The sequence below is a fragment of the Lynx canadensis genome, chromosome B1 (genome assembly GCF_007474595.2).
Source record: "Lynx canadensis isolate LIC74 chromosome B1, mLynCan4.pri.v2, whole genome shotgun sequence".
NCBI classification, from domain to species: Eukaryota; Metazoa; Chordata; class Mammalia; order Carnivora; family Felidae; genus Lynx; species Lynx canadensis.
The window spans coordinates 22009937-22034660 of NC_044306.2; positions in this window are offsets into that span (position 1 = coordinate 22009937).

The following is a 24724-nucleotide window of genomic DNA, read 5'->3' on the forward strand; positions in this document are numbered from 1 at the left end:
AAAGGTGCTGAAGGGGTACTTGAAGAAATAATAGCTGAGAACTTCCCTGAACTGGGGAAGGAAAAAGGCATTGAAATCCAAGAGGCACAGAGAACTCCCTTCAGACGTAACTTGAATCGATCTTCTGCACGACATATCATAGTGAAACTGGCAAAATACAAGGATAAAGAGAAAATTCTGAAAGCAGCAAGGGGTAAACGTGCCCTCACATATAAAGGGAGACCTATAAGACTCGTGACTGATCTCTCTTTTGAAACTTGGCAGGCCAGAAAGAATTGGCACGAGATTTTCAGGGTGCTAGACAGCAAAAATATGCAGCCGAGAATCCTTTATCCAGCAAGTCTGTCATTTAGAATAGAAGGAGAGATAAAGGTCTTCCCAAACAAACAAAAACTGAAGGAATTTGTCACCACTAAACCAGCCCTACAAGAGATCCTAAGGGGGACCCTGTGAGACAAAGTACCAGAGACATCACTACAAGCATAAAACATACAGACATCACAATGACTCTAAACCCGTATCTTTCTATAATAACACTGAATGTAAACGGATTAAATGCGCCAACCAAAAGACATAGGGTATCAGAATGGATAAAAAAACAAGACCCATGTATTTGCTGTCTACAAGAGACTCATTTTAGACCTGAGGACACCTTTAGATTCAGAGTGAGGGGATGGAGAACTACTTATCATGCTACTGGAAACCAAAAGAAAGCTGGAGTAGCCATACTTATATCAGACAAACTAGACTTTAAATTAAAGGCTGTAACAAGAGATGAAGAAGGACATTATATAATAGTTACAGGGTCTATCCATCAGGAAGAGCTAACAATTATAAATGTCTATGCGCCGAATACCGGAGCCCCCAAGTATATAAAACAATTACTCATAAACAGAAGCAACCTTATTGATAAGAATGTGGTAATTGCAGGGGACTTTAACACCCCACTTACAGAAATGGATAGATCATCTAGACACACAGTCAATAAAGAAACAAGGGCCCTGAATGACACATTGGATCAGATGGACTTGACAGATATATTTAGAACTCTGCATCCCAAAGCAACAGAATATACTTTCTTCTCGAGTGCACATGGAACATTCTCCAAGATAGATCATATACTGGGTCACAAAACAGCCCTTCATAAGTTTACAAGAATTGAAATTATACCATGCATACTTTCAGACCACAATGCTATGAAGCTTGAAATCAACCACAGGAAAAAGTCTGGAAAACCTCCAAAAGCGTGGAGGTTAAAGAACACCCTACTAACGAATGAGTGGGTCAACCAGGCAATTAGAGAAGAAATCAAAAAATATATGGAAACAAACGAAAATGAAAATACAACAATCCAAACGCTTTGGGACGCAGCGAAGGCAGTACTGAGAGGAAAATACATTGCAATCCAGGCCTATCTCAAGAAACAAGAAAAATCCCAAATACAAAATCTAACAGCACACCTAAAGGAAATAGAAGCAGAACAGCAAAGGCAGCCTAAACCCAGCAGAAGAAGAGAAATAATAAAGATCAGAGCAGAAATAAACAATATAGAATCTAAAAAAACTGTACAGCAGATCAACGAAACCAAGAGTTGGTTTTTTGAAAAAATAAACAAAATTGACAAACCTCTAGCCAGGCTTCTCAAAAAGAAAAGGGAGATGACCCAAATAGATAAAATCATGAATGAAAATGGAATTATTACAACCAATCCCTCAGAGATACAAACAATTATCAAGGAATACTATGAAAAATTATATGCCAACAAATTGGACAACCTGGAAGAAATGGACACATTCCTGAACACCCACACTCTTCCAAAACTCAATCAGGAGGAAATAGAAAGCTTGAACGGACCCATAACCAGCGAAGAAATTGAATCGGTTATCAAAAATCTCCCAACAAATAAGAGTCCAGGACCAGATGGCTTCCCAGGGGAGTTCTACCAGACGTTTAAAGCAGAGATAATACCTATCCTTCTCAAGCTATTCCAAGAAATAGAAAGGGAAGGAAAACTTCCAGACTCATTCTATGAAGCCAGTATTACTTTGATTCCTAAACCAGACAGAGACCCAGTAAAAAAAAGAGAACTACAGGCCAATATCCCTGATGAATATGGATGCAAAAATTCTCAATAAGATACTAGCAAATCGAATTCAACAGCATATAAAAAGAATTATTCACCATGATCAAGTGGGATTCATTCCTGGGATGCAGGGCTGGTTCAACATTCGCAAATCAATCAACGTGATACATCACATTAACAAAAAAAAAGAGAAGAACCATATGATCCTGTCAATCGATGCAGAAAAGGCCTTTGACAAAATCCAGCACCCTTTCTTAATAAAAACCCTTGAGAAAGTCGGGATAGAAGGAACATACTTAAAGATCATAAAAGCCATTTATGAAAAGCCCACAGCTAACATCATCCTCAACGGGGAAAAACTGAGAGCTTTTTCCCTGAGATCAGGAACACGACAGGGATGTCCACTCTCACCGCTGTTGTTTAACATAGTGCTGGAAGTTCTAGCATCAGCAATCAGACAACAAAAGGAAATCAAAGGCATCAAAATTGGCAAAGATGAAGTCAAGCTTTCGCTTTTTGCAGATGACATGATATTATACATGGAAAATCCGATAGACTCCACCAAAAGTCTGCTAGAACTGATACATGAATTCAGCAAAGTTGCAGGATACAAAATCAATGTCCAGAAATCAGTTGCATTCTTATACACTAACAATGAAGCAACAGAAAGACAAATAAAGAAACTGATCCCATTCACAATTGCACCAAGAAGCATAAAATACCTAGGAATAAATCTAACCAAAGATGTAAAGGATCTGTATGCTGAAAACTATAGAAAGCTTATGAAGGTAATTGAAGAAGACTTAAAGAAATGGAAAGACATTCCCTGCTCATGGATTGGAAAAATAAATATTGTCAAAATGTCAATACTACCCAAAGCTATCTACACATTCAATGCAATCCCAATCAAAATTGCACCAGCATTCTTCTCGAAATTAGAACAAGCAATCCTAAAATTCATATGGAACCACAAAAGGCCCCGAATAGCCAAAGGAATTTTGAAGAAGAAGACCAAAGCAGGAGGCATCACAATCCCAGACTTTAGCCTCTACTACAAAGCTGTCATCATCAAGACAGCATGGTATTGGCACAAAAACAGACACACAGACCAATGGAATAGAATAGAAACCCCAGAACTAGACCCACCAACGTATGGCCAACTCATCTTTGACAAAGCAGGAAAGAACATCCAATGGAAAAAAGACAGCCTCTTTAACAAATGGTGCTGGGAGAACTGGACAGCAACATGCAGAAGGTTGAAACTAGACCACTTTCTCACACCATTTACAAAAATAAACTCAAAATGGATAAAGGACCTAAATGTGAGACAGGAAACCATCAAAACCTTAGAGGAGAAAGCAGGAAAAGACCTCTCTGACCTCAGCCGTAGCAATCTCTTACTCGACACATCCCCAAAGGCAAGGGAATTAAAAGCAAAAGTGAATTACTGGGACCTTATGAAGATAAAAAGCTTCTGCACAGCAAAGGAAACAACCAACAAAACTAAAAGGCAACCAACGGAATGGGAAAAGATATTTGCAAATGACATATCGGACAAAGGGCTAGTATCTAAAATCTATAAAGAGCTCACCAAACTCCACACCCGAAAAACAAATAACCCAGTGAAGAAATGGGCAGAAAACATGAATAGACACTTCTCTAAAGAAGACATCCAGATGGCCAACAGGCACATGAAAAGATGTTCAGCGTCGCTCCTTATCAGGGAAATACAAATCAAAACCACACTCAGGTATCACCTCACGCCAGTCAGAGTGGCCAAAATGAACAAATCAGGAGACTATAGATGCTGGAGAGGATGTGGAGAAACGGGAACCCTCTTGCACTGTTGGTGGGAATGCAAATTGGTGCAGCCGCTCTGGAAAGCAGTGTGGAGGTTCCTCAGAAAATTAAAAATAGACCTACCCTATGACCCAGCAATAGCACTGCTAGGAATTTATCCAAGGGATACAGGAGTACTGATGCATAGGGGCACTTGTACCCCAATGTTCATAGCAGCACTCTCAACAATAGCCAAATTATGGAAAGAGCCTAAATGTCCATCAACTGATGAATGGATAAAGAAATTGTGGTTTATATACACAATGGAATACTATGTGGCAATGAGAAAAAATGAAATATGGCCCTTTGTAGCAACGTGGATGGAACTGGAGAGTGTAATGCTAAGTGAAATAAGCCATACAGAGAAAGACAGATACCATATGGTTTCACTCTTATGTGGATCCTGAGAAACTTAACAGGAACCCATGGGGGAGGGGAAGGAAAAAAAAAAAAAGAGGTTAGAGTGGGAGAGAGCCAAAGCATAAGAGACTGTTAAAAACTGAGAACAAACTGAGGGTTGATGGGGGGTGGGAGGGAGGGGAGGGTGGGTGATGGGTATTGAGGAGGGCACCTTTTGGGATGAGCACTGGGTGTTGTATGGAAACCAATTTGTCAATAAATTTCATAAAAAAAAAATAAAAAAAAATAAAATATAATTAAAAACCAAAAAAAAAAAAAAAAAAAAAAAGATTATTTGCAATTGCCAAAGCTTGGAAGCAACCAAGATTTCCTTCAATAGATGGATATATAAACACTTATACAGTGACATATTAGTGAATAAAAAAAACCAAATGAGCTATCAAAGATAAAAATACACATGCAGGAACTATAAATGCATATTGCTAAGTGAAAGAAGTCAATCTGAAAAGGCTACATATGGTATGATTCTGACTATAGAACATTCTGGAAAAGGCAAACCATAGAGTAAAAAGATCAGTGGTTGCCAGGGGAATGAGGGGAAGGAGGAGGGATGAATAGATGGAACAGAGACGAAACTTAGGGCAGTAAAACTATTCTGTATGACACTGTGATAATGGATACATGTCATTGTACTTTGTCAAAACTATGAAACAAAGAGTAGACCCTAATATAAACTATGAGAACTTCAGTTAAAAATAATGTATTGATATTGGCTAACCAATGCTAACAAATGAGCCACACTAATACAAGATGTAAGTAATAGGGGAAACTGGGAGAGGGGGCAAGATTAGGGGCTTCATGGGAACTCTATTTATACTTAATATTCTGTAAACCTAAAAGCTGTATTGAATAAAAAAATCTATTAATAAAAAAAAGGTGTATCACCAGCAAAAATAAACTTGAAATGGATTAAAAGCTTAAATATAATACCCGAACCAGAAAACTCCTAGAAGAAAACATGGGCAGTGAGCTTTTGATATCACTCTTTGCAATATTTTTTTGGACCACTCTCCTCAGGTGAGGGCAACAAAAAATAAAATGAATAGATGATATTACATACAGCTAAAAAGAAAACATCAACAAAACAAAAAGGTAATCTATTAAATAGAGGAAGATATTTTCAAATCATACATCTGATGAGGGGTTAATATCCAAAATATATAAAGAACATACATAAATTTGTATATCACACACACACACACACACACACACACACGCATACACGCACATACACGCACACACACACACAATGAACAATCTGGTTAAGAAATGAGAAGAGGACTTGAATCGGTATTTTTCCAAAGAAGACATCCAGATGGCCGGCAGGTACACAAAAAAATGCTCGACATCACTCATCATTAGGGAAATGCAAATCAAAATCACCATGAGATATCACCTCACACAGGTCAGAATGACTAGTATCAAAAGAAAGAAAAATAGCAAGTACTAGTGAGGATGTGGAGGAAAGAGAACCCTCGTGTACTGTTGGTGAGAATGTAAACTGTTGCAGCCACTACGGAAAACTATGTGGAGGCGCCTCAAAGAATTGAAAATAGAACTACTGTATGATCCGGGAATTCAGGATATTTATCTGAAGAAAACAAAAACATGAATTTGAAGAAATATATGCACCTTTATGTTTATTGTAGCATTATTTACAATAGCCAAAATATGGAAGCACTTAAGTGTCCATCATTTGATGAATAAAGATATATATGTAGGGAGAGAGAGAGAGAGAGAGAGAGAGATTTTGGCATTTGTGACAACATGGTTGGACCTAGAGGGTATTATGCTAAGTGAAATAAGTAAAACAGAAAAACACCTATGGTATGATTTCACTTATATGTAGAATCTAAAATAAAACAAATGAGAAAACAAAACAAAACATAAACAGAATCAGAGATACAGGAAAAAAGTTGTTGGTTACCAGAGAAGGGAGGTGTTGGGGAACAGGTGAAGGGAATTAAGAGGTACAAACCTCCAGTTATAAAATAAATAAGTCATGAGAATGTAATGTACAGCATATGGAATATTGTCAGTAATATTGTAATAACTTTGTATGGTGACAGATGGTAACTACCTTTATCAGGGAGGTCATTTCATAATGTATAAGAATATCGAATCACTGGGAATGCAAGCTGGTGCAGCCACTCTGGAAAACAGTATGGAGGTTCCTCAAAAAACTACAAATAGAACTACCCTACGACCCAGCAGTTGCACTACTAGGCATTTAGCCACGGGATACAGGTGTGCTGTTTCGAAGGGACACATGCACCCCCATGTTTATAGCAGCACTATCAACAATAGCCAAAGTATGGAAAGAGCCCAAATGTCTATACACACACACACACACACACACACACACACACACACACACACAATGGAGTATTATTTGGCAATCAAAAAGAATGAAATCTGGCCATTTGCAACTATGTGGATGGAACTGGGAAGTATTATGCTAAGTGAAATTAGTCAGTCAGAGAAAGACAAATATCCTATGACTTCCCTCATATAAGGGCTTTAAGAGACAAAACAGATGAACATAAGGGAAGGGAAACAAAAATAGTATAAAAACAGGGAGGGGGACAAAACAGAAGAGATTCATAAATATGGAGAACAAATAGAGGGTTGCTGGAGGGGGTGTGGGAGGGGGGATGGGCTAAATGGGTAAGGGGCACTAAGGAATCTACCCTGAAATCATTGTTGCACTATATGCTAATTTGGATGTAAATTTAAAAAAATAAAAAATAAAATTAAGAAAAAAACCCACTTTATCTTGCAAGTTAGGCAATGACTACAAAAAATAAAACTACTCTTAGGAAAACAAACAAGAATATCGAATCACTACATCTGAAACTAATAGGATATTGCATGTCAATTATACTTCAATTAAAAAAAATTCTTTTGTTTTCCCCCAGATCACAAGTAAAAATTTATCCATTCATAATCCTGAATTTTGAGTTTATAATTTATCTGTTTTATTTCAAGCTTTTCCTGGTATCCTCCAAAATATAATATTTAGTTTTTCCAGTTTTTGAAATTTTTATAAGTGGGATCTAATTACATTCATCTAATTGTACTCATCTAGAATTATCATTTTACTGTTCAACATGTTCCTGAAATTCGTTTATGTTGATACATTCTTGTTTATTCATCTTCTCTTCTTATTCTTCATATAGTAAGCCATTAAAACATTAGACCTGACTTAGTTATTCATTCTGCTGTAACTGGGTATTTGGATTTTTGTTCTTGTTGTTGTTTTTTTTTGCTATAATTAACAATGCTACCATTAGCAATCTTATGCGTGCTTTTCCTAGGCTGTAACTTGTCTTTATATTTTCCTAACAAACATTTCTAATGCTGATGAAGTCCACTTTAACATTTTATTATGTTGTGAATCATGCTTTTGTTGTTATATTCTAAGAAACGTTACCACCTCCAAAACATTAGCAAACTTATTCAGCAACCTAATGACAAAGAAAATAAATTATTTTTTTAAAAGTTTGGTTTACTCCAGGGTTGCAAGGTTTTTTGCCATGAGAAAATGTATTAAACTAATTAATCAAATTAAAAATTAAACTGATAAATCATATTATTTTCTCAACAGCCCAAAATAACGGTATATGATACCATTCAAAGCATTTGTAGTGAAGACTGTTAGCAAACTAGATGCAGAGTTGAATCTCCTTCATTGTTTCAAAAATATCATTTGCAAGACTCAGAAAAAATATAATTGTGAGATGTTAAAATCATTATCGTTAATATCGAGAACAAATCAGGATGCCTCCTATAAATACTTATATTCGACATCATATTTGTAGCCCTTGATAACGCCCCAAACAGGATAAATGTATATACCCTAAATTATTTTCAAGGTAACAGCACTGTCATTATCCACAAGTAATAAGTTTTTTTTCCATAGAAAACCCAAAGAAGTGGAATCAACAAGAGAATTTAGTAAATTGTTGAATATAAATTCAATACATAGAAATTAATTTTATTTTTATACAAAGAATACATAATTATAAATGCTATAGTAAAGATTTTATTTATGATAGCAAAAACTCTGATACGTTACTTAGGAATGAATCTAATGAGATGCATGCAATCAGCTATGAAGAAAATGAAACCCTGAGTTAAAGACACTAAATAAATTTTAAGTAAATGAGTGGAGAAGCATACAATACTTAATGGGTAGAAAATTATAGCATCTTCAGAGTGTCAGTTCTTCACGAATAGATCTATAGATTTAATGAGATTCTAGTTAAAGTACTAATGGACATTTTTGGTGGAAATCATTTCTAAAATTTATATCATTTCGTCAGGAGCCAAGAAAAGATGCAATATTCATAAACATAAATGAAATTCAAAATAATTATGCTGAGTAAAAAAAAAAGCCTTAAAAAAAGAGCATATAGTATATAATTCTATTTATGTAAAATTCTAGAAAATGTAAGCCAAATTTAGTGACAGAAAGCAGATCACGGTTGCCTGGTAACCAGGCAGGGAGTATGGAAAAGGGAAGAAGGGAGGGATTGCCAAGGAGCATAATGCAACAGGGTGGATATGTTCTTTGTCCTAATTGTGGTCATTGTTTCATGGCTGTGTGCAAGTCAAACACATCACATTTTACAGTTTACATATTTCTAATTTATTATATGTCAGTGATGCCTCATTAACATTGCTAAAATAATGAATAATTCTTTATAAATTTTTCTTCTGTTGCCTTTGGCCTTTTTCTGCGCAAGATGAGTGGCCGTGGAGGTATGTAATTAATGCAAAAATTTTTAAACTTCACAATAAAGATGCAGCATGCTATCATCCTCAGAAACGTGAAAAGTAACGAATAGCATTTCTGTTTGTCAGCAAGAACATCAGAAACTGAAAGCAAAAATACCGACCCGCTTAGTGGAGCCTAAGTGGAAGCTGACCATAGGTAGCAGGTGGAATGCATTGACTGTTGCCTGTAGTTCTGTGTGAATATCAGTGGGTCTTTACTACAACCAATTCCCATTCTTATTTTAGATTTGTGTGGCTAGTCATCAAGCGAAGTTCTAACTTACTTAAAGAATTATCACAGAAAACATTGTTCAGTTTGGATCCTTTGCTTGCTTATATATCAACTGATCATAGAAGCAATTTTCCCATAGGTGCACTATTACAATGGTCCAAGGAGCATCATATACAGTGGGCTTATCATATACCTCTCCATCCATAAAGAAGTGGATTGATTACAAATTAGATAGGTAGTGAAAATACCTACTTATGAAGACATCAGGGTAAGAAAAGTCTGAAGAGAAGGCTTGCCCAATTGAATGAATGAGTGTGTTAAAACTTAACGTGCATGGAAATCAAGAGGGATCATTATTGATTGGACTGTTGAAATATTGTGGGCGAGATAAGAAAGAGGGGATAGGACATGATACAGGAACTTACATAGCTTCTTTTTTTTTCTATCTGCCTGATCTTATAGTACCAAGATGTGGTTATATTTATGGGTTCCAGATGAAGGATTGGTTGCTAAATATTACTCCTGAAACTTCCTCAAAAATTTACTATCTCCATTCTTAAGGGGGTGATGGGATGGGTTGTTTGTTCCCCTCACCTGGTTAAGCCGGGATCAATGGTTTCTGCCTTTCTCCTACTCGGGAGATGAGGTAGTGCTTTAAAATTTGAGCCAGATTAGCCAGTCACATCGCTGTCAGCTCTGTGGGTTAATTTTTTGGTGGAATCTGATGGCATTCCCCAGAGGCTCTGGGTGAAAATTAATGATAAATGGAAAGACAGGGAAATGACTGATGTTGGAAAGGAAACCAATAAATTATCATTCAGAAAGGAAAAGTCTAGAGGCCCCTGGGTGGTTCAGTCAAACGTCTGACTTGATTTTGGCTTAAGTCATGATCTCACAGTTCCTGATGGATCCCCACGTTGGACTCCATGCTGACAGCTCTGAGCCTCCTTGGGATCCCCTCTCCCTCTGCCCCTCTCCTGTTTGCACTCACTCTCTCTCTCGAATAAATAAATCAGCTAAAAACAAAACAAAAGCCTATATTAACTTAGTGCCTTGTGAGAGGCTGAGAACAAGATAATGATGTTATTAGACTTGTAGATAAATGGTGGATTGAATCAGTAATGAAGCATATGTAATAAAACACCTAACATGTAAGATCTTAGAAACCAATATATTGATATCATTTTCATGATTAAACAATTAGAATAAAAGCCAAAGCCCTATTCTTTTTTAAAAAGAGAATAATGTTGTCTCTTAGCCTTATTTACTCATGCCCCTAAGGGTATATAGCTAACTCGTTACAGAAATCACTTCATTTATTTTGAGCTGAAAATCTAGCATGGGCCTCCACTGATTTAAGAGGCATTTAATCTGGAGTCATCTATATGTTACGTGTCAATGACACTAACAGCACTTTGTGAATAAACGCTCGGAATAATTTGAATGTTGCTTCATCTGCCCAAGGGCAATGGCCTGGGGTCATGGCAGCAGAAGACAAGGAGTGATTTTATGAGAGACTTATGGTCCCTCCAGCCTTTGAAAGTTCATAATGGAACAGTGTGATTTGCATGGGTGCTTTCAAACTACCGATTTCCACTCATAAACAAAATTCTTATGTACTCAATTCTGCAGTTAAGTTGGAACTGGAAATCTATTAAAATTGATGACACTTTTACCAGTGAGGAAAGATGGACATTACTTAAAGATAAGGCCCACTGGGGACCCATATCAGTACAACTGGATAGCAAAAAACGATATGCCCATCAGAGATTTGGAAATCCCAAATTAGCGTAAATTTCCCTTTTGACTTATACCCTAACCCATGACATTTCTCATGTGGGCAATGGCTACTTCTGTTTCAAAGGCTGAGGAAATGCTATTATATTTAAAACTAATTTTCTAATGATCTTACTCTACCTCATAATGCAACTACCTTTTATAATATTGGTATAATTGGTACAACTAAATTGGATTAATAATAATGACATTTATGATCCAATATAATGAAAGATTGAATTAAACTTCCACAAAACATTCTTATGTTGGAAGCTGGTTGGATAGAGGAACAACTATATTTAGTTAATAATTAAATAATTGCTCCTTAATCTATTGATATCATTTCCAAAGTTCAAATTTTGGTGATGAAATCAGGTTAAAAAGCTGTCAAGTTGTACACACAAGTTTGGGTTGGGCTGGAATATTTGGAAATGGAAATGTTTCTTTGAAGCAATATACATTTCATGGACTGGTACAGATACTTAGTATTTTGGTCGTTCTTGGCTTTTTCTGTTTTATAAGTGGTACAAAAGATACAGAAATATGATAATAAACAGTTTAGAATTTAAAGAGTTTGAACCTGAGTCAGAACTAGAGAATGTATAAGTTAATGTTGTCTTATAGCTGGACTGGGACAGCTGTATGCTGATCCTTGGGGATGCCCAGAATGTTGATACTACTCCTTGGCCAAGATCAGGACGAGATGTGCTAACTAGTGATTGCTGGTGGGCTGTTCAAAATTCGGAACAATCCTTGGGGCACCTGGGTGGCTCAGTCATCTGAGCATCTGACTCTTGATGTCGGCTCTGGTCATGATCCCAGGGTCGTGGGATGGAGCCCAACATAGGGCCCTGTGCTATGCATGGAGCCTGCTTAGGATTCCCTGTCTCCTTCTACCCCTCTCCCCGACTCACATGCTCTCTCTCTCCCTCTAAAAATAAAAATAAATAAATAAAAATAAAAAGTTCAGAACAATCCTCGGTACACAAGGGACTAGCCTTTTGGCATCATTTTAGGATATAGGGAATGAGGACTTATGCCTGGTTTCATGAGTTTTATGGTGCGGCTTGGCTACAGAACCAGTGGGGCAGAAAGATCCCTTGGAAACTTTTGCTGAGGCTCTCCTGAAACTAAAATTCCTAAGGCATATCCTGTGTTTCACTGCGTGGTGAGGACACATCCTGTGTGCCCAAGAGAGGCCCCTGTGGGGCTGCACCTGAAAATCTCTTCGATTCCACTACTGCCTGCACTCTCTTGCTCCTCTTCTAGTCTATCCTTTTGTCTTTATCAAGAACCTTGCGTGACTGTACGTACTGAGAAGCCTGTGACTCCTTTCAGTTTCCTCCAGAGGGTGGAGTCAACACACTTCACTACAATTTTATCTCTACAAAATTTGTTTTTTGCTGTGAACAATTACACCTATCAACAATTTTCTGGTTTCTGATCTTGTTAATATTAGTAACAGCTACTATTTATTGAGTGTTTATAATGTGTCAGACACTGTTCTAGATACTTTTAAAGACATTAATTCATTGATCCTCAAAGCCACGTTGCATTCCGGTAAAAAAGAATTTGTTTTCTTATTTTTAATTTTCGCAAGAAGACTGAATTGTTAAAGTCCTGGGAAGCTAGCTCTCCTATCACTCTATTTTTTTTTTAAAGTTTACTTACTTATTTTGCGAGAGAGAGAGAGAGAGTAAGCAGGGGAGGGGCAGAGAGAGAGGGAGAGAGAATCCCAAGCAGGCTCCCCACTGTCGGCACAGAGCCTGACAAGAGGCTTAAACACTCACATGGGATCGTGACTTGAGCTGAAATCGAGTTGGGCACAAACCGACTGAGCCACCCTGATGCCCCTTCCTAGTTAAGACATGAACTTACCAATTACGAATTGAACTTAAGCAGTTGGACCCTAAGGTCTATGTACTTCCTCTCCATTCTTTGATGCCTAATATGGTATCATGATATCAGATATCAGAAAAGTTTTTTCTCAACCCAAAATCATTAAAAAATATTTGAGATATTTTTTCTCCTGTTGCCTTTTCCCCCTTATTCAATTATTTGCATTTTCTTAAACATTTTTCCTTTTCTACTACCTCCTTATTTTGTTTTTGTCTTTCCCTCCACACAGAAACTTTTTTTTATTCTGTAATGTCCTTTTATTTAATTCTCCTTGTTAATTAGGACTCTCTCCTCCACGAGACAGTATCACAATTAAATGTTCCAGTGATAAACTCTGTACCCCTGTGCTATAGGACTCTTCATGCTAGATTTTAATCTTATTTTTTTGCTAATATGCATATATTTTCCCTAATGTGTATTTTAACTCCAAAATGTAAGCTCCTGAAATTAGAATTATGCCTTACTTTTTGCATCTATGAGGCATAGTAGCCATGCAATATATGTGTTAACTAAACAAGTATGCCAAGGTTTCTATTTTTGTTAGAATATTCTGGCTTTTAGATCGGTTTTTGTGGCTTACCTTTATTATTTGATCATTTACTTTCCCTGGCTTCTATTCAATCAAATAAAACCATTGGTTTCCTTCAGTTTTTCTTTATGAAGATACCAATCACTGAACCATCAACATTCACTCTACTTTTTCTTACTGTAACAAATGTCATATGCAAGGATACACAAAAATAATTATCCTAACACTTTAAACAAAGTATAGCAGGATACATAAATTGATATTTAGCATACATTAAAATTTGGACTTTTTTAAGAGAGAAAAAAAGATTGCACAGGTCCCACTTTGGGGGTAATGCTGTTTTCTGGTACATCTCTTTTGGCTCATTCCCAGAACAGGCACTCTGAATTTCCTAAAGAATATTACCAATTACATATTCTTTAAGAAAGGTAAAATGAGAATCTTCGTGAATATACGTTCATTTGTTAGGTATACTTGACTGAGAATGCTAGGTCTTTGATTAATAAGTTAAAGATAACTTTGAACAAGGTTTAATCAGTCAAGAGGCTGAAGCAATTGTGATCTGGTTTAAGAGTCAGTAAACCAGTGAGATTTTAGGCCCCTCTATTATTTGCCTGATGGTGTTCAAAAGGTCTCTTAAGAGATCTTTACTTTTTAAAATTATTTTTTTCTTTTTGCGGTTTTGTCTGGGTGAGTTCCATTCTTTTGTCTTCCAACTCACTGATCATTTCTTCTGCTTCATCCACTTTGCTGTTGAACCCCATCAGTATACTGTCCAGTTCAGTTATTTTATTCTTGAAGTCTGTAACTTTAAATTTCTCCAAAATTTGGTGAGCATCTCTATCACCATGACTTTGAACTCTCTATCAGGTAGATTGCTTGCCTCTGTTTCATTGAGGTCTTTTTCTGAGATTTTATCTTATTCTTTCATTTGGAATATATTGCTCTGTCTCCTCATTTTTTATGACTCTGTGTTTATTTCTATGTATTAGGCAAATCAGCTGCCTCTCCCAGAGCTGAAGGAGTTCCCTGTGTAGGAGATGTCCTATGGGGCTCCAAGTGCTATCCCTAGACACTCAACAGTGCTCCCTTTGTGATCTGTACATGCCATCTTTTTTGGGTGAGGCTCTGCCTGTAGTGTGGGTACAGGCAAGACTCCATGGGCCTGAGGTGGTGCTTGACTACAGCACACAGGAGGTCAGGGCTCTTGCCTAGCCTGGCTGATGCCTGGTTGTGGCACAGAGCTGAGCAGAGCCTTCAGTGGGGCATGCCCTCTGGCACTAACAAGTTACAGGTAGAGTTCCAAAATGGTACTTCCCAGCACCAAAAGAGCACATTAGAAAGAGAAAGCAAAAATGGCACCCTCCAACTGTCTCTGACCCTGGAGAGAATCACAACAAATTTCTGCCTCTCCAAAAGATCCTTTAAATTTAGGAAGTGACTCTCCTTCACATATAGTCTAGGCACTTTTCAAACTGGTGTTTTGGCACTAGATTCTGGGGTATGGGCATCCTTGTGCAAGCCCTTTAAGAGTAAGTTCTCCATCCCCTACAGTTTTATGGTTTTACTGGGCATAACCCTCACTGGTTTTCAAAGCCACACGTTTTGGGGGCTCATCTCTCCTGTGCGGGATCTAGGGCGTGGCGTGCCTGATATGTAGCAAAGACTCCTGTTTCTCAGAGAAAATCTCTGTATTTTTGAGATCCCTCCTGATTGTGGATTCTCACAGCTGGGGTGTTACTTGTTTGTTTATTTTGCAAGATAACATCTCTGCCTCTCCTTCCCATTTTGATGCTGCCCTTTTATCCTTTGTTGTGGAAGGTCTGTTTATCTGGTTGTCATGTCTTTCAACAGAAAAAAAATATTCTATATGTAGTTGTAAATGTGTCGTGTCATGGGAGGAGGTGAGGATCTTCCTATGCCAGCATCTTGAAATCCGTTCCTACAACACTGCTACTCATTTATTCTTAACATAAACTATATTTTATCAAAGCTAAAAATTTGAATGAATACTAAATTTTGAATCAATTGATAAAATAATAGAAAGTAGAATTATGCTGGAAGTTTCCATTTTAGTAAAAGTATGAAGGAAGAAATCCAGATTCTTCTACTGCCTTGAATCAGTTCATTTTTCTGTATCATTTTCTCTCAATTACCAATTGCTTGTTCTTGATGACAAGAGAAGTGAATGTATAAAGTATACATAAAGTGTATGTATAAATCACATACAAGTTTGTCATTTTCTATAAACATAAAATTATATTATGATACACTTTTGACTCTTTATATTTAGATCATCACATTAATGTTTTGCATGCAGAATCAATCAAACAGCTAATAGGCACTCTAATCACTACGTGAAGACATACTTTGGTCTAAATAACAGATCTTATGAAAGTTTTGAAAGGTTTTTCTAGATTTTTCTTTACAGAAACTTGCATAATAATGTTAAAAGCAGATACAACAAAATGGGAAGGGAACCATTCAACAAAAGTTGGGGTCTGGATTGTGCAACAGGGAAATTTTCAAAAAGGAGTTATTAGTGGATCAAGGACTTGGCACTAAAGAGCAGATTTCAGCTATATTTAAATACAAAGGAAAGAAAAAGAAGCATTAACAACTTCTTGCCCTCCCTACCCTACCTGAATTTCCTTCACTGTCCGCTGAATTATTTATGGTTCCACAATAGGCTCTGCTTTGGCTTAAACCATCCATCCTTCACCCTGCACTCCAGACAGACAATAGGCTGAGGAAATTATGGGGTTCATCTTATGGTTTCCCTTCTCTCAGAAATCATCGTCTTGTGCTTCTTTGTGTCCAATGTCTGAAAATTATTTTCATGTATTTTTATCTGGTTTTATGGTTGTTTTTGCAAGACGAGAAATCCAGTCTGTTACTCCATCTTGACTGGAAGCAGAAGTTCTATTTACTGTTAATCTTAGAAAAAGAAACCAAAATAAGAGAAAATTAAAATTGACATTTATTTTTCTGTTCATACTGAAGCTAGAAGTTTCATTTGGTCCTTGTGTTAAATGCTGCATCAGGAGTTATCTTGATGGGTGGGAAGATGGGCTAAATGGGTCATGGCCATTAAGGAGGGCACTTGTTGGCATGAGCACCTGGTGTTTATGGAAGTGACGAATCACTAAATTCTACTCCTGAAATCATTTTTACACTATATGCTAACTAACTTCGATTTAAACAAATTTTAAAAAAGGAGTCATCTTGAGATAAAAGTCTAAGTTTCTTAATGCAGGCGGGTTAGTAGTAGTATCATTTCCTTTTCAGAGTGTTGAAATTAACATAACATATCTAATTAAGCATATCTGGAGTTCCTATTGTGTAGTTTTAACTAAGTGAATAATCAAGTGTTCTAAAAAGTTCACCAAAACAAACCATATTTTGAAGATAATTAAGAACCAAAGACGCATAAGAAAATTGTTTAGTTGTCATATCTACTCTAAGAATGGACTCTTCATTAGTTACATTATGAAGCAGAAACTTTGAAGACCTAATTGAATATGAGAAGTTATAAAAAAATGTAAGTTATTGAGTATTCTGAAATACAAAATTCTACTTATTATGAAAAATAAATTGCATTGTGAAGGTATTGTGTGTTTGAGATATTAGCTAATAATACAGTGAAAACTATATGGTTATCAAGACAGTTAGAATACAACAAAAAGACTAATAAAACAGAACAAAAGCCCAGAAGCAGACTCATACCCAGAAGGTCATTTGATTTATGACATAGGTTACATTGAAGTGCTGTTGGGAAGGGAATGTCTTTTTAATAAGTGGTGTTAGGTTAATTAAATATCTACATGGAAAAGACCAAACCAAATTTCTATTACACAAAACATAAAAATCAGTTCAAGCCATAGAGGAAAACGTAAGAGAATATCCTCAAGACCTTGATGTAGGCAAAGATCTATTCAAAAGGGATAACATTAATGAGAGCTAAGAAGAGTCAGCTACCATCCTGAAAGAAGATATTTGGTATATGTTTTTGACAAAGGACTCATAAAAATATAGAAAAACCTCCTGAAAAAAAATATATCAACCCATAAAAAATAGACCAAAAACTCAAACAGCATTTCACAGGTGAGGATATCTAAAAGGCAATACACATATAAAATGCCACTCAAATTTATGAATCATCAGAGAAAGGCAAATTAAAGTCATGCATATAACAGAATGGCTAAAACGGTAAAGGCAGACAATACCAAATTAATAAGAATGAGGAGCACCCGAAAACAAATTTCCTGATAGTATAAATTGGTAAAAATACTTTGAAAGATGGCTTATCGTTATCTACTAAACCTGAATATTTGTATACTCTATTATCTATAAATTCCATTCTTTCATACTCACCTAAAAAATGTTAACATTAAGGGGTGCTTGGGTGACTCAGTCAGTTAAGTGTATGACTTTGGCTCAGGTCATGATCTCATGGTTCGTGTGTTCAAGCCCCGCATCAGGCTCTGTGCTGACAGCTCAGAGCTTGGAGCCTGTTTTGGATTCTGTGTCTCCCTCTCTCTCTGCCCCTCCCCTGCTGACACTCTGTGTCTCTCTAAAAAAAAATAAATAAATAAAACTTTTTTAAAAATTTAAAAAGAATAAAATATAAGAATTCTCTCTGTCAAAAATAAATAAACATTAAAAAAAAATTTTAAAGAATGTTAACATTAATATGGACTTTTATATAGTACAAACATACCAAAACACATATACAATAATGTTCGTAGCAACATCATTTATATTAACCAATATGAAAAACAACCTGAAAGCCAACTTACAATAAAATGGACAAAGAAATTTTTTACTCATATAATAGAATAGTATGTATCAATTAGAACAAATGAACTACAGTAGTTTGCTTCAATAATTCACAAACATAATAATGTATGAAAAAATCTAAACATAAAGAATACATGATTACATTTATATAATATTCAAAAACAAGTGAAACTAATGGATAGTGTTAGAAGTCAGAATTATAGAAATTTATTTTCCCCTAATATTTGCTAAATTCATTGTATAAAAAAACACATACCTTTGATAAAAAATTTCTAAACAGATCCAAATAATTTATCACTAAGTGCTGCAGCTAGTTTTTAATTAAATATTCAAATTATTCATAAAGAACTTATTTGACAGAGATTTAAGGATAATTTTAATTTTGTCATGAATATATAATCTGTAAGACTCCATAAGAGCACTAATAAATCCATCTACAACAAAAATACATAAAATCAAATTCTTAACTTAGAATTGTATTCATTCTTCTGAAAGCATTTGATCCATTTTGTATTTCCTTGTTGTCTTCAAGCCAACACTTAAGTATTTTTTTTTAAATATCTCTGATAAAAAAAAACTGGTAACTATAGACAACTTAGCTATTTCAAAAGTACATAGAGACTTGTCTCTTACCTAACTTATTGCATACTGTTCTAGATAAGACAGTGAAAAACCCAAAACCAAAGTCAATGTAAATTCTAAAGGCCTCGGAATGAATCTGTGTGCACATAAAATATGCAGGGAGTGCATATTTACAGCAGTTATTTAGAGACTTCAAGTATATATGGGCTTTCATTCTATTTCCTGTGTGGTTTTGGAAATAATACGCATCAAAACAGCATTTCAAGCACTTATCGGGGCTCCATTTTTTTATGTATTCAATCATGGCAGTCTGTATAATGGGCACACCCAGCTATATGTTTTTAGGCAGAAGAACATAGGTTGGAAACTGGAGGTTATTGTGTTATTGAATTGGTGTGTAAAATAGCAAAGGGAATCTTTCCATGGGTGAAGAGTTGGAGGTCCTTCATAGATACAACCCAAAAAAGGTCACCATCAAGCGGTGGCACCTGAGCTGAAGTTGAAAAATGAGTTGTATTAAAATGTGAGCTTGAAACAAAATGTTTTAAGAGAAACGTATAATATTTTTTAAATGTCGTAAATGTCATAATTAGGATAGAAACACATAGGAAATAAAAGTTTTTGAACTTAGATTCTAGGTTTCCCCAAAATGAAATATTTAGTTGGTTTGCAAAGAAGAGATGAGGAAACAAAAAGGCAAAAGGTGGTGTACTTTCGGGCATGGATTTCAGAAACAAAAATCTGACCCGCTAACACGTTTGGATTACAGCCCACATTCAGTCAGATCACATGTAAACATGGAGTGAACAAAAAATGGACGAGATAACACCGATATCCCCAAGATTCCAGGGAAGATCTACATGCAAATGGATAGTTTGGTACTCCATACATTCTGATTTCTTGAGCACATCACCCACTGCCAGTTCTGTTTTGAGAAACAACATGTAGTACAGCCTGGAGAGGATACTGTTTATGTGGAACCGTAGAATAAGCTGAATTATCGATTTCCAATGTTAATCATTCCCTCTTATACCTTTGCCATAATTCTTGCTAATAGAAAAATGATCTGAGACAAAGGACTTGCCTTGCCTGTGTTCTTTCATTTTGTGTACTTGGGATCAAGAAGATTTGAATCAGGAAGTTGTGTGAAGATGAGAATATAAATCACGAGTGAGCCCAAAAAGAGAAAAGTTCTAAGGATGAATTCGGGGGGAAATAATCCAGAAACATCTGACCGACTGAAAATAAATGTATTTGTATGAATGTAAAATTACCCAAAGTACATACAACGTTAGTTGCAGTAGTATTCTTAGAAGTTCTATGGATAATTTACATTTCCGTCTTTATGTATTTCCCTCCTTTCAAATTTTCTTAAATAAATGAAACAAAAAGTTTACAAATGTTATTTTCTTTTCTCTTTCATTCATTGTATATGAAGCCCTAAAGACTTGGAATAAATATTAATATATAATTTCTTTACCATAAGAGAATTGTTGAGGGAATAAAATTTTGGTGTAGATACAGATACCATTTTATATGACTTAAAATAACATTTTCATTTATTTTAAATTACATTAAAGTAGTAGCATGTGCCATTGTAGTGTTTTAAGAATATTAAGTCATAAACTACAAATAAGCAAAAAGATGAAGCCTTCCACTCCCATCCTAAATTTTTGTGTAGAGTTGCTTCATTGTTTAGGTTACTTTGAACTTGGTAATCTGTCCTCCTATGCATAAATATATGTTTTCATAAAGCTATATATGTATATGCATAATCACTACAACATAGTGGTTGTACTACTTTGCAAACCTAAAAACTTTCTCAAAGTTTTCATGTGGTAATTCTTTTTTTTTTTTTAAGTTTATTTATTTATTTTGAGAGAGTGCTCAGGCCATGGCAGGTGCAGGGGTTGGGGGGAGAGAGAAAGAGAGAGAGAATCCCAGGCAGCCTCTCTGCCATCAGCACAGAGCTCAATGCGGGGCCCACACTCACGAACTGTGAGATGATGACCTGAGCTGAAACCAAGAGTCTGACGCTTAACTGACTGAACCCTCCAGGCGGCCCCCCATGTAGTGATTCTTACATACTATGGAGTGCCACTCATTCTGCAAAAATCTGGAAGTTTTCCTCTTTGTCCCTTATAGTTGTCATATGTGATCTACTAAGTTTAATATTAAAATGTAATCCATACTAATATTTTAAAGTATGGTTTTCTTAATTGTTTATCACATATTGCTGTCATGTTTCTATAGTGATACTTAATCCCAAACAGAGGCAATTATCATGAAACCTACTGAAACTCATCTTGCAATATTCAAGAAAGAAGGGGGGTCACGGGGGGGAAAAACACGCTCTGTGCTCTCAACTTCTCAGACATTTCCTTCTATCTAGATTATCGTTTGGTGGAAGAAAAAATTAAATTAGCTCCTGGCCAGCTGAGTGACTGTGTAAGACTAGTACAATTATTTATTCATCCATTCCTTCAAACATTTGTCATTAACGTTTACTCTGGCTTGTACATAAGGAAAGGTGAAAGATGTAAGATATGGGAGAAACAGCTGACAGGCTACTGTGTACCTCGAGAAAATATCTCCCTACCTCAGCAAGTGAAGAACCTCTGACACAGGCCAGATAGAAGTGCCTGGAGGGTTTCAAACAGTGGGAGACGAGGGCACAATAGGAGATGTCCAGTGAGGAAAGGTTTGTTTTGGTGAATGGTTTGTGGTCATTCTTATCGACTCTTTAGTTTCAGCTTTACTGCAGGCAAAGGAATGAAATGTGCACACTTAACTTTATTTTAGTTGTCTTCCCTTCCTGCCTCCAAGAAAAACCTGATACAAAGGCTCACGTGCAGATAGTTTTGTCTTTGTTATTGGTTTTGTTTTTAACTGATCCAACGGTGAGACCCAAAAAGGAGAGAAAGGAAGGAAGGAAAAACAGTACAATGATATTTTATTAATTTGGCCAGTGTTATGGGTGACTTCTACTCAAGCCCAGATGTAAAGAAATTTAATTAAATGTGTCTCAGAGTGGTCTATTTGGAGAAAGGAAAAAAAGCATCTATCTACCATTTCTATTCCCCATTGGTCAAGGATAATTCTACTTCTTTTCTTTTCTCTTTTCTTTTCTTTTCTTTTCTTTTCTTTTCTTTTCTTTTCTTTTCTTTTCTTTTCTTTTCCTTTTCTTGCACAAGCAGGAGAGAGGGGCAGAGGGAGACAGAGAAAGAAGCTTTTTTAAAAAAATATTTATTTTTAGAGAGAGAGTACAAGCAGCAGAGGGTCAGAGAGAGAGGGAGAAAGAGAATCCCAATCAAGTTCCACACTCAGCACGGATCCCAATGTGGGGCTCGATCGCATGACCCTGAGATCACGACCTGAGTTGAAATCAAGACTGAGCCACCCAGGCACCCCCAACTCTACTTCTCTAAATAGCAACCTTCCAGTGTTCCAGGTGATTCTTTTAAGAGTGACATCATGAACAAAACCCCAGAGTAGGGAGCAAGGGACACATGAGGGCTTTGGGCAAATCTGGGTGTTTCTCAGATTCTGCCAGAGTAAAAGTCAGGGCCCAGACTGTGCAGCGGTGCACAAAAGGTATCGAGTGGAAGCTGTAAGTATTGTACGATGAAGCATTACTTTTAATAGTACGCATCTCTCACTCAGAAAAGCCTGATCGACTCTTGTTTGAGCTTAATATTATTTTGTCAATGTGCTCATTAGGGTGGAGGAAGCAGCAGAAGAGAAATAAGCCCTAGTTCCACCTCATGGTTTCCCAAAATTGTGCCTCATTATTTTTTTTTTTCAACGTTTTTTTATTTATTTTTGGGACAGAGAGAGACAGAGCATGAACGGGGGAGGGGCAGAGAGAGAGGGAGACACAGAATCTGAAACAGGCTCCAGGCTCTGAGCCATCAGCCCAGAGCCCGGCGCGGGGCTCGAACTCCCGGACCGCGAGATCGTGACCTGGCTGAAGTCGGACGCTTAACCGACTGCGCCACCCAGGCGCCCCGTGCCTCATTATTTTTGAGAATAATTTTCTAGACTAATCTGAGTGTCCCAACTGGGGTTTAGAATGTTGAGTAAATCAGACTGTGGCACACATCTCAGTTTTACTTTAAATTTAGACAACATACACGTGTTTACAAATTATAATCAATTTCAAAACAGAGATTAAGCCAGATAGAATAGTAAAAGCCTCAGATTCAGTCTATTAAAATGCATTTTCAAATTTTAGTAGGGTTAGAAGGAATGTGAGTGAGCCAGAGAACTGGATAGAAAAAAAATGCTAAAAATTTTAGAGCAATGTCTATGATCGAGCAAAGTATGGAAAGAATGGCTAGCAAAAAGCAAATCTGTTAGCGTTTTAACAAAAATTCATTGGAAATTAATATGGCCAGATAGTAAAAGTTCATTTGAATTCTATGAAGCTACATTTAAAATCACGTTCTTACTCAAATTAAATGTTATCCTAGGAAAGTGATTGTTTGCTTTCTGATGGATCAGTGATGTTGAATTGTGTATACTTGTTTGTAAAAATGGACGCATGGTAGAGATATTAGGTCAGTACAAGAAATGTGAAGCATTACCTTCAGTTCAGCGAAGCTAATAGTGATACAGTTTTTAAGATAAAATGGAAGTTAGAATTTCCTTTTGCTAGACACCTGCGTGTCTCGGTAGGTTAAGCATCCAACTCTTGATTTCGGTTCAGGTGGGTCGTGATCTCACGGGTTGTGGGTTTGAGCAACACATGAGGCTCCAGGCTGACAGTGCAGAGCCTGCTTGGGATTCTCTCTCTCCCTCTCTCTCTGCCCCTCCTCCGTGTGTGTGCATGCTCTCTCTCTCAAAAATAAATAAACTTAAGAAAAAAAGAATTTCCTTTCTCTGAAGATGTATAATACATTTTTGAGAGCTTTAATATTATATCATTATATTTAAAAATCACATTTTCCAACTAAAAAGGTAATGAAAAAATATTAAAAAAACAAGCTTAAACTTCCTTTCTCCAAAAACTTGAGAACAAGCAAAATATTAATTATTTCTTTCTGGAAAATTGCAGCAATACAAAGGCGAGAAATAAAAAATGTAAAAGATGCCTCATTTTTATGAAGGTCAAGATCTTGTAAAGTTTATCTTTGCTTATAGATGTCAGAAACTTCAGGGAGGGGAGGCATATTGATTGGAAAGAGGAAAGAGGAGGCCAAAAATCTTCCTAATCCCAATCTAAGTGATATGTTTAGAATGCATACGTGTGTAAAATGGCTGTATACACATGCAAAACTTCACTGACTTATATGCTTAATATTACTGCATTTTAGGCATGTTATTTTTAAAGAATAATAACAACTTGAGGTAAGACCAATGCTATTCTTGCAGGCAAGGTTACAGTCTAACCATGTTTGTCATAAAAATTAAATGAAATATTTATTAAATTTAACAATTTAGAAGAATATAAAAAGCAAACCACAAAGGTAAAAGAAAATAGTACAGATAGGAGCATGTGTCAATATATCAAAATCAAGCCGAGATTTTATCTTTGAAAAGTGGGCAATGTGCATTTTGCCGTGCAAAAGCTTTCCTTCCTTTTCTTGGTGACGTTTTATTTTGTATTTTCTCTCATTGCATGAAATCTTGCTACAGCGTCTTTTTCAAATTGCCGTATCATTTTCTAACCGGAAATTGAGTACTCTGATTTGTTTCTGGTGGTTTAAAATAAGTTCTCTATTGATTTTTTTTTTCAAGAGGTAAAGCCTAAATCTTCTCCACTTGAGTGGGAACTGCACGTACA